Here is a 13,580-nt window from a genome sequence, read left to right on the forward strand (position 1 = left end):
GCCAGCCTCTCAACTTCAGGAGCTGGTCAAAATGTGCAAATCACACATTTTAACCAGCATGACACACCTGTGTTGTTATGAACTTTAACATAACTTCTGGCTTGCTTTCAGCCTTGCCATAGACTAACGGAGAACTATTGGAAGAGTAAAATGTACTCTTCCCAATAGTTTGATCTGGCTTGTGAAACAGCTCGTGTCGCATGTCAGCTCTATGGCTCAAAAAACTGAGGGATCACATACCGTTGATCCCTCAGCTCACGGCTTCTCCCTGTCAGTCATCACTCCCTGCAGGGATTTTCCCCTTCACCTCTCTGTTCCACCAGTGCTCATTGGAGGGAAAGACAGGGGAGGGGGTGGGCACAGCTGGCTCTGGCTCTAGAGAGGCAGAGCCAGCAGTCAATCAGGCAGCTCTCCTCTGCGATGGCTCTGCGTTGTCAGCATAGCCCGCTATACGCTGAGTTTGGGTCACAGGAGGACATTAGTAAATGTCCTCCTGTGACCGAAAAGAGAACTAAGGCCTAAAAAAAACAACAACAAAAACGTTTTGGCTATAGTACTCTTTCAGTTATATAGCACTTATCTACTGTGCATTTTTTTTTTAACATTATTCTTGTCACATATTTTGTTTGTTGCAGATTTAACATCATTGCTTTTAAACGCCTCTCATTAAATATTGAGAATAAAATGAGCAAGGTCATTAACCCTTTATCTTTTTGAAACATCTGTCATTGATGCAATAGACAGGGCTTGCCGTATACTTCTTCAGATGACTTTATCAAAGTTTGGAAATAATAAGTCAGCCTTTAAGACTATAAGATATATAAAGTAAAGCTATCCTTGTATGGTAAGAACACACTTTTCTCTACAGGTAAAAGGACCGATCCTGCCTACGTTTACTTAATCACTGCAGTGAGCATTTCTGATTAATGATCTTCTGAAACAATTAAAGAAAACAAGCTGTGCTTTTAAAACTGCATTTTGCTAAAAAGCAGACAGTGAGGGGAAAATTATTATTTAAAGTTAGAACTGCACAAGACAAATGAAAAATCCAACACTATACAGATTTATTGTTACTTTATTACAATTGAAAGTTTCAATTTACCTTTAGGTTTTATATAACATAATTCAACAAATTCTGCAGCCTTTGCTGCCGAGTAAAGCTAGACAGACACGGATCGACATTTGGTTGATTCCTGCCAAATCTATTACATGGGTGGCCCTGCCAATGCCACCCAATTGAAAAATCGACTCTTGTCAAGGCAAAAAATTGTCAGCCAAACAGTGACAGCGGCTGGTTGGCAGCCTGCTGACAATTACAATTCCAGCGCTAAAGCGTTTATACCAAATCATATAGAGATCCATTTGGTTATAGCATCCTTGGAGATCAATCAAATCCTTATCCCATTCTATGCCCTGATGTAGGGGAAGTGTTGATGCCCCCAAAACGCTTTGGCTGTTTTTTGTCTGATTGAATTGTAAACAATTAAAAGGCATTTTTGATCTCTTTCACCTTTTGGTTTAGTGCCCTTGATTTTTGAACATCCAATACAATAGCTTTGCAGGGGAGATACTGGATGGAGGAATCGAGCAATTTTTTTGTGTGTCATTCAGCCCCCAGAGCTGGATCAGAAAAATTGCAGTGTATGGCCAGCCTAGGACTATGGGTTCTTGTTATACATTGCTTTGCCATGCATTATCCCTCTCAGAGAATGGCAGAGGGTGTTGTCTGGAACCATGTAAAACTTATCCAGCATTTTCTCTTCTCACCAGGTTCTTGCAGCCCACCTTTCCAAAGAAAAAGTGGTGAATTATCTGGCAGCTACTGCTGTAGATCAAGTGGACAGTGATATGTTGGATTTTTCCACTGTGCTGTTTTCAGTGCAGAGAGAGATGCCATACCTGAAGATTCCTCCCACACTAACCCTCACTTTAACACTATATTTAACCTTCCTCTAAAACTAACCATACTAACCCTTCATGTAACCTTAACACTAACCCTTCTTGCAACCCCAACACTAACCATGACACAAATCCTCCCTATAGCCCTAACAATATCCCTCCCTTCCTCAACTAAACTCTATCTTTTTTCTGCATTCTCACCTCTCCCGTGTCAGGATCCACTGCACCAAAGGCTAACTATCCTGTGCTAAAAGACCACAAAGCTACCAGCTCTGGAAAGTGCTGCTACCATTGAAGTGTGCTGCGACTTATCACTACGGGGTAACTTCCAGAAGTAGGTCACAGCCTTTGCTCCTCAAATTGAAGTGATAGAGATCAACCCACTGACCGCTATTTCCATAACGGTTAACAGTGCTGTTGAAATCTGATCTGAAGATGGATTTGTGTGCAGCCTATTTAGTAGATGCCCAAAATAGCCAAGTCAATAAGGTTTCTTTCCAGGAAAAGAAATTAAGATAAAATAGGGATTTTTATCATTTAATATTGCTTATATAATTACAAAAATCCAAAGTAACTGAACTATTATGACATATAAAACAACGGAATTAAAATGTTAAATCTACCTTAATAGCTATTGAAACAGTTTCTATTATTATATTGGTTGCCAAAGCAACATGGACATATTTCAAATGCTCAAAGCAAAACCTTCTTCTTCAGACAACATAGTTTGCAAATAAGCAGCAATGTAGCATGATGCTGAGGATAGAGGATCAGGTCAAACCACAGATCCCCAACGGACATGAGACACACGCTGTACTATTATAATTCTTTGTCTTCTGTTCTCTAGTTCACATACACAGGAACTGTGTTTTTTTTTTTTTGAAGATCTAGCATCAGATTTACAGTGTTTTTATATTGTTGAGTGCATGCATGCAAACTGATATGTAAGTGGAACCTTTACAGGTTTTTATTACCACTCAGAATGATTAAAGTATGCCCCTTGGCAATTGCGTCATCTGCTTTTCTTTCCAGAAGGACAAAATCTAGACATTATTCAGGGTCAGCAACTACTTCCTGGGCTGAGATGTGGCACCTAGCTAAGACAGTCATAAAAATAATGGTGCCTGTGCAGCTCTTGCTGTTTTCAGAAATGTATGGCACAGATCGGCCCCTGCTGCAGCCTCTAACCCAGCGACTTGCTACAAAGTTTCAGTGTTGCAGTCTAAACAATGAGGGTGAGGAGACTAAGCAAATGTGTCTTCTTGCCTCCAGCAGACTAATGGTATCATTTCAGCCTAGGCAAAGCCACTTGTCTGAGGCTCCATTCACACCTGAGCGGCTATCCGTGCGTATTTAGCTGTACGGATACGCGCGGAGCCACTCTAAACAGAAAATGCAATGCACTTTAATGTGCTTTGTTCAGACCGTTGCGGGAGTTACCGAGTGCAATTCGTAAATTCGGATCCCGAATGCCATTCGGGTCTAGGAGCCTCAGCTTTAGTATTATACAGTATGTGTGTACTGTATATGACTCCCATGTTGCCGTAACGCAAATTCGAGTTCAGACCCATGCGGATGCATTAAACCGAAAAACACATTTGATTGGCCAGAAAAGTCACATGTCCGATTCAGTTTAGTTTTTGAAATTTTTTTTGATGGGATCCACAATTCGGAAACGGAAATGCGGATTCAGACACATTCGGATGCATTGGGATTTGGAAATTCGGATGTGTCCGAATGTCCGAATTTCAGAAAATGAATCTGAATTTTGATTCGGAACGAAATGAATAGCACATGTCTAGTATTTAATTACTTGTAAAGTTAAAAAAATGTCCACTTTAAGTTATAAGTGAAAAAATGGAGCAACTCTATAAAATCTTCTAAACTCATACTTCAGAGATGACTTACTATGGATCAGACATTTATAACATTTGGAAGCTAAAGTGTTCTTGGTGTATCTACTACATTAGATCCATTAGAAAGCACAATGGGCATTGTTATTTGTAGCATCTAAGTGAAGAATCATCTATGTTTTCTGTAGCAATTGATCACCTGCTCCTCCTACCTTTCAAATCTATTCTGCCCTAGAAACATGAAAGTAAGAAGGTGACTGTTTGCTACAGGAGACACCGATAGCCCTACTTTTTGATTCTTTTAATAACAGGCTCCTTTGTCCTCACATGGCATTTAAACATTCACCTAGTTCGACAAAATAAGAATTATTGTGATGCCTTGCTACATGATTACTGTACAAGTATATAGGTTTATCAGCTCAGTTTTAGACATCTTGACCCGTAGCATGAAACAGCGTGCTCGTCAACCATTATGAGCTATGGACAATGAACACAAGGACCAGCTCAATCAATATTGAAGTCTTAAGAAGTGTCTTCTTGTAAGTCTATCTATCTATCTATCTATCTATCTATCTATCTATCTATCTATCTATCTATCTATCTATCAATCTATCTATCTATCTATCTATCTATCTATCTATCTAACCCTGGCAGGGCCATGGAGATCCTATCCTGTAATGTACTGTAGTAGCTGCAGCTACTATAGTGTATTATAGCGTCTTCACTGCTACAGTTGCTATGCCGAGCAACTTCCCAGTGCTGCTAATACTTGGTCGCTCGCTGAGTATAGTGGCCATTCAAAGCATGCCTAGTATTTTTTCTCAGTAATTACTAGGCATTCTCTGACTGGACGATGTGCAGCAATGCCATGGCGTTGAGAAAAATACTAGGTGTCCTTTCAATGGCCAGTCAGTCAATGGTGTAGCAGGGACCTTGAAGATGATATAATACACTGTAGTAGCTGTGACTAATACAGTGTATTACAGAATCCCTGTGACCCTTCTATGGATCAACTATATTTACTTACATTGTGCCAAGCTGGACCAATGTAATTATATTTATATTATAAAGCAGGACATCTGCTTTAATGTAGAATGACTGAGGATGGGCAAATTACTTGCTTGTAAAACAGTAAATGGATGTCCCCTGGGGGCTATCTACGAAAGGTAGTCCTGTTAAAGTAAATCTCCAGCCAATAATTTTTTTTCAAGCTTTGAAAAGAGTGGGGAAAGGTTAGAAACTAAGGATGTTCACATACCAAGTACCGTACTCGGTACAAGTACATGTACAGATACTTTTCCAGCTCCAAGACTAGACTAGAGAAAAATTCAAAAGTTTGGAGGCAGCTGTCATTTGTAAGACAGATGCCTCCTAATGGGGCTCCTGAGATTGGTATGTCTCTGTTTTAATGTATGATTATTTTTTCTATAAATATATAAGGAATGCACCGATACCATTTTTGCAAGTACAAGTACTGATACTTGTCCAAGTCCTCACAGATACAAGTACTGATACATTTTTGTTTATTGTCATGTGACAGTCATTCTAAAACAATACAGACTAATGATTTTAGGCCTCCACTCAATAGCCCACCTCATTATATTTTGTGATTATAACGACCACTGGGGCAGAAAGAAACAAAGAGTTTCAAAACTTTCCAGCTGTCATCACAAGGGGAAATTAGCATACATCTTCCAATGGGTACACCACTCTTTCACCTCACTTTGAGAAAACTTCTATTCAACTTTCTCTGGAAGAGAAAGTATGTCAAGATTTCCCCCCACAGGAGCACAGATTTTACAGTGATGTTACTAGGGTGATGTAGAGTTGGTGATGGGCAGCGTTTTAATGTTGGTCAAATTGATCTTCTGTACAGAAGGCCTTCCAAAGCCACTTCAGGGAGCAATCGGAGACAAAATAAAGAACTGGAGTGCCACACCAAGAAGTTAGAACATTAGAAGGCCTGTAGGCACAGCCAACACATTTCACGGAAACAGATCTGCCCACTTCCTCAGGGCTAAAATGAATACAATAATATGCATGAGTGTACTTTAAACCATATTTTTTATAACAGCAATGATGGTGACAGGATATTAAAAATTTAGTGGGATTAAACTCTAACATATTGGTGTGGTGCTGCAGTTCTTTGTTGTGATAAAGAAATCTGATGGAGGTTCTATATCTGTTCCCCGCTATTTTAAAGTTATCCATACAGCCCTAAATGATGAGTTGAAGTCCACGGCCAGTCAAAGGAAAGTCTGGGCTGGCCTATTCAGTCAGTTTTCCCTAGCACTCAAGATCTGTGCTGAGAAAATAATGGTGGTGGTGTGCCTCTTCATTTAAGTTAAACCCAGTTTTATATAGTTAATATCACCATCATCTATCAAAAGCCACACAATGGAAGAGCTGGCAAGCAGCTTAACAAAAATAGACCAAATAAATGAGCCATGCATAATAAATGATAAATTAAGAGATAATAAAGAATAACCTAAGGACTTTGCTAAGTGAAGCTAGAAGCCGAGGGAGCATTATGCATATATTCACTGAGCATTAAATTAAACATCATATCTCAGTCTGGGGAGGGTTTGTCCCAAGAATATTTTTTAAAGGGAAATACCAAAATCACTGTAAATGTGTGTAATGGTGTTTATGTGCACACACTGTTTATTAAAGTGTATGTCTGAGCAAATCAAAAAATAAAATGTAAACCTGCCAGAAATCCAGTAAGCTCCTAACTTCCTCTATTAAGACGACAAACACATTGCCTTTTCTGCTCTAAAATCGCAAGCAGTGTTGGTGTTGAACAGTTGGTGATTCTTCCTCACTTTGTGACCAGGACAATGGAAGACGTATGTCACAATCTTCCCAACAAAGACTGGATTCAAAAACTGATGGGATTCTAATACTAAAATCCCTTTTACATGGTCGCCTGTCAGTTGCACTGCTTAGAATATAGCACAGTAGAGATTGAATGTCATTCTTGTGACATCTGTGTCCGTCCTCTGAACTTACTGGACTTATGTTAGGTCTATAGGGAGTCCGATGTAAGTGGGCATGTGTCCAATTACATAAGATTACCTTTGATTTGTCACAATCAGGTCCGCCAAAATGGAACTGTGATCTGGTTTTCTGGACCTGTATAGAGTCGGGGGTAATTGGCTGTATGCCCACAGATTAACATTGGGCTTATGATCAGATCGGCCCGAACAACTACCCATCTGAAAGGGGCCTTACTACTTTATCCAAAAGTAAATACAAGTTTGGCTTTAGATATACTGTACTTTAAATATATTTTAAATGTAATTAGCGAAAATACAGCATCTAGACTGGGAGAGGGGAGGGCAGCTCTTAGCCAATCAGGATCTACTTTATAGAAAAATGATGACTATCTAACACTGAGAACTTACTGAGGAAAAGAGCAAAAGGATGTTCTCCTAGGACTTCTGCTACTTCACTGTCTTATCACAGGTGGGGCAGGTTCTAAAACATGCTATGTTGCTTAAAGTGACATTAAAGGATCATTTTTTTTCCCTCCCCCCAATGTTAATGTCAGCACTTACCTTAAATGATGTTTCTTAATCCGATCTTCTTCTTTCCTGATGTTTTCATCTGTCCCCCCAGCGGTGCGGCGGCTCTCCGATCCATCGCTGACTCCTCTGTCCTTGCTGGTACTTCCTGTCCCACGGTGTCTGCATGCGGGTGCACGCGTCCATAGACTTACCTTGCGTCTCTCCTCGTCTCCCGGCCGAAAATCCGAACTGCGCATGCGCCCGCCCCAAGATGCTTTGCAGCCACCCGAGCAGTTTCGGATTTTCTGACAGGAGCACACGGCGAAGACGGGGTAAGTTTAAACCACTGTTAAAGCGTTTAAAAAAAAAACTTTTTGCATATATCTACTGCTTGCTAGCAGTAGATATATGCAAAAAAACCGGAGGCTTTAGAAACCCTTAACATGCAATGTAGTCGGCAAAAAATAAGGCTGTATTGTCCGGCAGGGCTGCCTTGATCACAAGCCTAACTGAACACAATTACACTTTCTTTAGCAGGTAAAACAGTTTACATGTATGTATTTCACGTTTGTGTTTACCTACGTGCAGTAAGAGAATAAATACATATTTTTTTCAGTCTTTGCTTCTGCTATTGCGGCTTCAATATATATATATATATTGCAGCAGGGTGTTAGATCTCAAAATCAATACACACAATAGTTGTTAAACATTCTTAAGTGTAGAACATCAATACTGTGAGCAGGGATATTATGTTCAGAATAGTGGCATCTGTCTATGTTCCCTACCAATTAAGTCATTGTGCAGTCCTAGTTGTCAGAGATAAATTGTTAAATTCATACACAATATCTTTTGAAAAGTTCTTAGCTTTTTAGCTGCATCATAACTTATTACATATAAGATGGCAGCTAAAAGGATTTTGTGGCTCAGATAAAGGTTTCACAAAGTAAGGGACACTGGCAGTACTTAAAGGAGAACTTTGGAGTCAGGGCTTTTCCCCATAGTTCTCCTATGGGTCACGGGAGAACACAAACTAGTGTTCTCCCTACAGCTCGCGGTATACTGAGACGCCGCAGCCGGAACGGATCTCGCCATTGCTGTCAAGATCCACCCAGCTGAATGACAGCTGGCTCTGCTATCCAGAGGCAGAGCCAGCTGTGCCCGCCCCCTCCCTCGTCCGTTCCGCCAGTCAGCGCTGGAGGATCAGAGCGGGGAGGGGGGGGGAAGTGACAGTCACGGATCTCTGCAGGGATAGATCGAGAAGTGAGCGACCGATCTACTGACCTGACCTGTGACAGTTTGATTGTCAACGGTCGGCTCAGATTATGAGGCTGAGTGAAAATCACTCGCCTCATAATTCTCCTTTAAGAATGCAAAGCATGCCTAGGCATAGCCAATGGAAGCAAATACACTCTGTCCATTCTTTTAGAGGAAACCACTTATACTTTTAGTGAGTACGCATGAATTTTGAATATAAAGTAATATTAAACACTTATTAAAACACACTTTTTTTTAGATAAATGCATTCCAAGCAATTAATGAAACATGGCACAGTAAAGTTTTGGGCAACATACCTGGCTGTTCACTACTGCCAGCCCCAGGTCCACATTGGTGCTTTCCTGAACTTCTGTGGAGCGCACACCATAAGTGTTTCACATGCACAGTGCACTGGGGACTGCCCAGGCTCTAACTGCTTGCAATTACTCACAGGGAGGTGGGGGGGAAAAGTAGAGTGGCTTGCCGCCAGGATTGTCTTTTTCTATGGATGGAAAAAGACTTGTCCATAGTGCCAGCTGGGAGCGCACACACACACGGCTCCGTAGGACCCTAGAAGGGAACACAGCCACCTTAAGAGCCAATATCAGGACCAGCAGCCAGGGACAAGCTCATTCTGCACGGAAGTAAGAGGGAATAGCAGAAAGAGCAGCCAAAAACTGTGTTATTTCAATAATATCTGAAATAATAAAATTACAGTATAAAAATGTAAATAAATCTGAAAAACTTCCCAAAACTTTTATTACCCTGGCAGTGCGGCTACCCCTGCACTGCAAGGGTTAACTGCTCATTTTTCTCTAGGGCCTAAAATAAAAAAAGTTATACTCACCCTTAGAGCCGGCTAGCTGTCACAGTGCTCCCTCCAGCCTGTCTCCTCCCACTCTGCAGTATGTCGGTATGTCCCTTGGCATCCTCATGTCCAATATAAATATAATGGATGTGATGACTCGAGGATCCTTAGACCTCTGCAGCAGAGGGGAAGCGAGGCTGGAAGGACTGGTCTAAGAGCAAGCTGGCTCCAACCAATCGGTGAGTATAACCTTTAAATTTTAGCACCTAGATGAAAAAGAGAAGTTAACCCTTGCAGTGTTAGGGTAGCCCCACTGCAAGAGGTAATCCAAGTTTTGCCTGAAGTTCTTCTTTGAGGGTTAATATCAGTGATTACATCACTGTCCACTCTCTGTCAAACTGTTCTTTGCTATGCAAACTGCAAACACAGACGGAGACGGCCATGTGGCTTTGGCAGGCTCTCTTCCTCTTCATCTGCACATGCATCACCAAATTTGCTTGGTGGCTGTGAGATATTTTTTACAATTGACATAATATTTATATGGGACTTACTGAATGTTAAAAATGGTTAAGAACCCGCAAGTGGGTGTGTCTGGGAATAGCTCTTATGAATCACAAAAACGGATTCTCAGATTACCAAATTATTAAAAAAAGGGACAGAATGGACGGGTACAGCAAATCCCATTCTGTACCATTCTCAAGGTTTCATTTTCAATTTTGATTAAAGTGTACCATTATTATGTAACTGGATTAAAGACTGTAATTATACTGTGTTATACGTGTGTCAGATGTTACAGAAGGAAAAGCAAGCTATGCAAATGACCACAATCTAACAATAAAATTATTTTAGAAAGTGTAGGATATGGATTTTTGGGAAACAGGGTTCAAAAATACGTTTTCTAATTTAGGATTTTTCAGACAGATTGATATCAAACATCAAATCCAACAACTACAAAACTGCATTAGCCAAGTGTCAATCACTTTGGTACATACAATGGCCTTTATTTAGAAATAAATACTATGAAACCTTCAGCAGCACAGTAGTCAAGAAAATACAAAATCCTTCTAATTCTTCCTGCTGATAGCTTTTTCCCCACTGACCCTTTTTACTTATTGGATGTATAAATGTCATTGAAGCATTGCCAGAGGGTCCAGCTTTCTATAATATGCCTCACATTCTTCTTACGCTGAAGACATTCACATTTGTAGATATTTTAATATTTCAAGATATTTCTAATTTCTTCCTCTGGCAAAAAAACACATATTTATCCAAAACCAAGAGTTATTTTTACTATTTTAAGCAGAAAAAGCTGCGAAATAAGAAGCAGGTAAATGTTTATATCTGAAATGTTAAAATGTTAAAGCGTATCTAATCCCAAAAGCAAAAACATGTAATATATTGGAGTTTAGTAATCCTTAAATGTGGCGGCTGCATCAATTTGCTTTTTTCACCTGGTGATCTGGCCAGTAAAACACTTCCTGTCTTCCTGGTAAACACACCAGATGCAGTGCGTTCTGGCCAGATTCTGGCCTGAACGCACTGCCTCGCATTGCGGCCGGCTCACTTTTTTGTGGGTCAGGAGGGGGTGTGACGGTCCATTGAAGTAAATGGCACCGTAGCCACGCCCTCCGGCCGCAATGCGATCGGCCGCAGGCATAATGTGCCTTGTGATCCCGTGCGACCGATCACATTGCGGCCGGAGGGAGTGACTACGGTGCCATTCACTTGAATGGACTGCCACGATTCACTGCTGGAATGTACTGGAGCACATTCCGGCCAGCTTCCAGTATTTAGGGATGGGAGGGGGCGTGACGGTGTGTTGAAGTCAATGGCACCGCAGCCACGCACCCCGCCCACAGTGCGATTGCCGACACCAGAACGCGTGGCACATCAGTGCTTGCAGCATTTTTTCAGATCACACTGGACCAGAACGCAAGCACTGATGTGCCACGCATTCCGGTGCGGGCGATCGCACTGCGATTGGGGGGGCGTTGCTGCGGTGCCATTGACTTCAGCGCACCACCATGCATCCTCCTGCCCCTGAACGCTGGAGGCTGGTGTGCTGGAACGCACCAGAGCTAGTGTGAACCGGCCATTTAAAGCAGTTGTTGTGCAACAGTACAGTGACTTTACCTAGACTGACATGATGTCATCAATCTGTTGCAAGCAGGAGGAACCATTTCCTCAGTGATTTTTTTTCCCCATTCATCAGATTGTAACTTTGCAGGAAGTAACAGACTGAGACACTGCTGCAAGTAACTTTTGGTGTGTCATTTGTTAACACAGCCAAAAACTACACAGGCATCAGAATTTACATCACTGTGTCACCTATGAGTCAGCAATACAGTCCAGGAAGTAGATGGTGAATATGAATAATGCCTGAACAAAGATGGCTCTGTCCTTCTGCAAAGATGAAAGCACTGTCTGGGGAAGCATTGTGATCTCAGGGGGAGCACTGTGAAGGGTTTTGGGGGTCTTGTAATTTCTCTTCCTCAATCATCTAGAAATGGGAGAAACGGTAAGAGATGTGCCATTGCAACATTTTAAATCCTGAACTAATAAACCCCTTCCCAACCAGATTGGTCCAACTATGCCCATGTTCAGCAAGCCATAAATATTTCTAACTTGCCCAGTCAGCAACTGGGCCAGTTTTACTAAAAAAAAGAGAGATGAAACATGTACTGCCACTCACATTTTATGCTTCACATCAGATATAATATAAAACATTAGGATCACCAGCTGTCTACCTATTTAAATTAGAGGTATCAATAAGGAAACACTGAGCAAGAGCTAAGGTGATATTGAAATATGGTCATGTCTACTTCATTAAACTATTTAACAAGACCATCTGCTTGTGGTTGTTGTGGGAGAGCTCATTAAGGGTTGATAAAGATGTCCACAAATACAAGATATTCATAAAGTTAAGAAACAACTGTGTTTATAATACAAATAAAGAATGATGGTAATTGGGTAACCTGAATATACAATTGTACTTATACATTAATGTAGTATTAAAGGAGAATTATGAGGCGAGTGATTTTCACTAAGCCTCATAATCTGAGCCGACCTGTGACAATGAAACTGTCACAGGTCGGCTCAGTAGATCGGGAAGTGAGCGAACACATACCGTCGCTCGCTCACTTCTCGATCTATCCGTGCAGAGAGCCGTGACTGTCACTCACGGCTCCATGCAGGGATTCCCCCCTCCCTTGTCCGATCCTCCAGCGCTGACTGGCGGAACGGACGGGTACAGCTAGCTCTGCCTCTAGATAGACAGAACCAGCTGTCACTCACGCAGATGGGTAGATCCATACAGCATTGTGGGGATCCGTTCCGCCTGCGGCGTCTCAGTATACCGCGAGCGGTATACTGAGCTTTGGGTGACGGAAGGACGCTAGTTACCCTTAGGAGAACTATGGGGAAAAGCACTGACCCCATAGTTCTCCTTTAAGCTCTCCAGATAAAACAAATATACATTACACAGCAAACTGTTTCTTTGTATTTTGCCCAAGCACTTACAGTCTTCATGTTTCCAAACAACTTCAACTCTCTCAGCTCCATTTCCCTAAACGTCCTGCCTAGTACAAGATCACAAGGAACAAAGCAATGTACAGCACATGTCCATCTACTAGCTTGGTGAAGTAAGAAGAGTAGATGGAGCAGGGAGGAGGTGAGGGTCTTTCCTTGCTGTGCCTGTGTGTTTGTGGAGACACACACAACTTACACAAGGGAGGCGAGATAGTGCCCTTCAAGGGAAAAGAGCCACCCCAACACAGGCACTCTCTTCCTTCAATAGTGTTACTACAAAACCTGGTTATGGCACCTTTATACCAGAGAGCAGTATGTGGAAACAACTGCACAAGTCAATCCACCCTATTAGGACTTCATCTGTATCAAGAGATCCAGCACTCCTTATCTCTAATACCATAAAAGTAGGGAATGCGTGTGTGTTGACTTTAGTGACTGATAAAAGGGAATTCACATGCAACACACTTCTGGTTGTCAACATTTTATTGACAAAGCATGGTACATTCAACATCATGCTTTGAAGGGTTTGAATACCTTTTTAATCAACAGAACACTTGGCAAGTGTTTGTAAGAACATCAAAATCTCAGATCGCAATCTTTTTTTAAAGAGACCAAATCATCATAATCACACTTTACATCACAATGCTTTAGAGTCCATCTTTGCTTTTGCATTTTTCATACAGATGTATGTTCTTGCACTGCTTTGTATGTACATTTTTTAGAGACTTT

At 41.4% G+C, this 13,580-nt stretch overlaps 1 protein-coding gene across 2 annotated transcripts in view; it reads right to left on the reverse strand.

Annotated features, from left to right (window-relative positions):
• Positions 1-13,580, reverse strand: part of KCNH7 (potassium voltage-gated channel subfamily H member 7) — a 355,010-nt gene that overhangs the window by 264,168 nt on the left and 77,262 nt on the right. The window lies entirely within an intron of this gene.

Source organism: Nanorana parkeri, unplaced genomic scaffold (genome assembly GCF_000935625.1).
Source record: "Nanorana parkeri isolate BGI_ZX_2015 unplaced genomic scaffold, ASM93562v1 scaffold247, whole genome shotgun sequence".
NCBI classification, from domain to species: Eukaryota; Metazoa; Chordata; class Amphibia; order Anura; family Dicroglossidae; genus Nanorana; species Nanorana parkeri.